This window comes from Meles meles, chromosome 7, assembly GCF_922984935.1.
Source record: "Meles meles chromosome 7, mMelMel3.1 paternal haplotype, whole genome shotgun sequence".
NCBI classification, from domain to species: Eukaryota; Metazoa; Chordata; class Mammalia; order Carnivora; family Mustelidae; genus Meles; species Meles meles.
Genome location: NC_060072.1, coordinates 6,092,771 through 6,095,608, shown reverse-complemented (window position 1 = coordinate 6,095,608; position 2,838 = coordinate 6,092,771).

The window sequence follows — 2,838 nt, the reverse complement described above, 5'->3', positions numbered from 1 at the left end:
TCAGTTGCCGGGCAAATGTTCCTGCTCCTGCCACGAAGGGGGATAGCCCGAGGCTGCCAGAGAGCATCTAACAAAGCAAGCTTGGGATGGGGCGGCACCAAGCACAGGGTCTCCAGGGAATGGGGAGAGGCAGAGAAGCCAGGAAGGGGTGTGTGCATGGGTGTGTGGGGGGGGAGGGGTACCTGGTCTGGGGATATTGCACAGGGAGGTCAGGAAAAGCCCCCTCAAAAAAAAAAAAAAAAAAAAAAAAAGTAAGAAGCCTCTCTAGCTCCCGGAGCCTGCCTCCTTCCTGCCTGGAGCCTGGGGCTCAGGACGGCTCAGTGGCTGGCCCATGCAATCGCCACAGTCACGCAAGGAGGCTGGTCCCGTCCATTTCTGCACAAGAGGGAACAAGGCACAGCCCTGGCCAAGGCCCAGGGGCCAAAAGGCAGGAAAGGGGATCCTCACGCTCCCTGCTCTGCCCCGTGCATTAAGACGATTCCTCCCGGCCCCAAACCCTCCACCAGGATGGGCACAGGCTGGGGTCCGCAGGGCCAGGTGGTGAGGGTGGTACCTTGTGGCCTCACGGCAGGGCGACGAATCAGCCTTTCCCTCTCCCTCTGTCTGCCCACACCCATCCCCTCGGGCTCTTTTCTCCGGGACGTGGCTGTTATTTCTAGCCAGCGAGATCCTGACGGGTTCTGTCTGCTGCAGTGAGGGCTGGGTGTGGAGCAGGCTCAGCGAGGTCCAGTCCCCCCACCCAACCGGCAGGTTGATGGAAGGACGGTCCTTCGTGGAACGTGGGAGAGGAAAAAATCACCTCTGTGCCCTCTGCCTTCCCCTGCCTGCCCGCTTCCTTGGAGAAAGGATGCCAGGAACATCTGAGAGTTCTCCCATTCTTGGCCCTGCCTGGCATGATGCGAGGAGAGTCTGGGGCCAAGGCTCCCTCCTGGGCCCCATTTCCAGAACGAGGTCCTCCTCTGAGAAGGTCTGTAAACATTTGGCCAAGCTGTGTTCCTTCAGAACTGGCTTCAGCTCCTCCCGACCGGCCCGGGCCCCTGGGTTAGGAGATGTCAGGGATGGCCAAAGGCCCAGCGATCTTACTGATGCTCCTGGAGAAAGGGGATCCAGAGTTGGTCCCTCAGCTCTGCATGGACTGCTGGGAACTCTTTGAGCCCCCCCCCCCCCCCGCAATGACATGGAGGTGCCCCGCTGGGAGCCTCAGACCAAACCCAAATCCAAGAATAGCCCTGAGAGGGCTCTGGCATGGCTCTGCCCTTCAAGATCTCTGGGGGAACAGGCCAGAACCCCACAGTAAAGGAGGTGCTTGGGGGCTGTGGGGCTGTAGGGAGGGCAGTCAGAGAGGGCTCCCTGGAGGGGACATCAGCCATATGGGAAGGAACAATAAGAGTTTGTTGGTGAAGATGGTTGGGAAGTTCATTGCAGGCAGCCACACAGGCACGGAGGATCAACATGTGGCCACTGGGGGAGGGTCAAGAATGTGCAGTTTAGGGCGCCGGGTGGCTCAGTCCGCTGAGCGTCTGCCTTCGGCTCAGATCATGATCTCAGAGTCCTGGGATCGAGACTTGCTTTGGGCTGTCTGCTCCGCGGGAGTCAGCTTCTTACTCTGCCCCTACGCCAACAGTTTGTCTCAAATAAATTAAAAAAACAAACAAAAAAAAACAACACAAAAAGGCTATGCAGTTCAGCGTGCGTGGAGGGCAGTGCACAAGGCTGGAGAGGGAGGACCACAGCGGGCCTGTAATGCAGCCCGAGCTAGGCTTTGTTCCATGGGCAACAGACACCCACAGAGGCACCGAGGGTGAGCGGGTGACGTTGTTGGCCGCATCTCTAAGTACTGGCGCCTAGTAGGCACGAGTGACTGATTACACAGGGCTCGAGCCTAAGAGGGTGTCTGTCTGTCTTGCTTATGTATATATAGTTAGGGCGCCTGCGAGGCTCGTTAACGTCTGTTAAGGGTCGTTAACCGTCTGCCTTCTGCTCAGGTCATGATCTATGATCCAGAGTCCTAGGATCAAGCCCTGTGTTGGGCTCCCTGCTCAGCATGGAGCATGGGTCTCCCTCCCCCTCTACCCCTCCCCCTGCTTGTGTGTGCACTCTCTCTCTCTCTCTTTCTAATTAGTAAAATCTTTAAAAAAATAGGCGAATGATGCTCTGATTGGAGATATAACTGACGTGTAATCCAATGTTGTCATTAAAATATCACCTGTTCTTGAATACCGCTAGAGCCAGGGAGTTCACTTCCTAACCAGGCTGCCAAGACAGTCTATAGGCATAATTCAGAGGTCTCTGAACATCTCCCTCTGGGCTGCCAAAGAGCAACCTGCCAGGCCCCCGAGTTCCTAGCAGCACCCCTGGTCCCGCACGGAAGTGCTTCTCCAGCCTGGCTGGAGCACTGAGCTCTCACACGGGGCTTCCTCAGTGCAAACCAGCGGGGCCAGGGCTGCACCTGGCAGAGAGCATTTTCCTCTGGCCCAGGCCTGGGGCTGCCAGCAGGGAGCCTCTGGTCTCTCCCAGGATCTGAGCCAGGCATCCACACGAGGCAGGGGGGACCCCACAGTCCCCAACACCTTCCCCCTCTAGGCCTGGGGACAGTACGCACCTACTGGCATAATGGGCTCCTGGGGTGTCTTGTTCGCCTCCCCCACCCCCACCCTCCAGGGTCCCAGAACTCTGCTCTCCAGGCAGGGCTGAGTGACCTCAAGCACATCATGACCATCTCTGGCCCCAGCTGCTTCCCATCTGCAGAACGGGGCTACTGTGGGCCCTGGCAGTGAATTCCTTTTATCAACCACCAAGCACTCAGGTGTCAGGGAGCCGCTTTTATTATGTTTATTA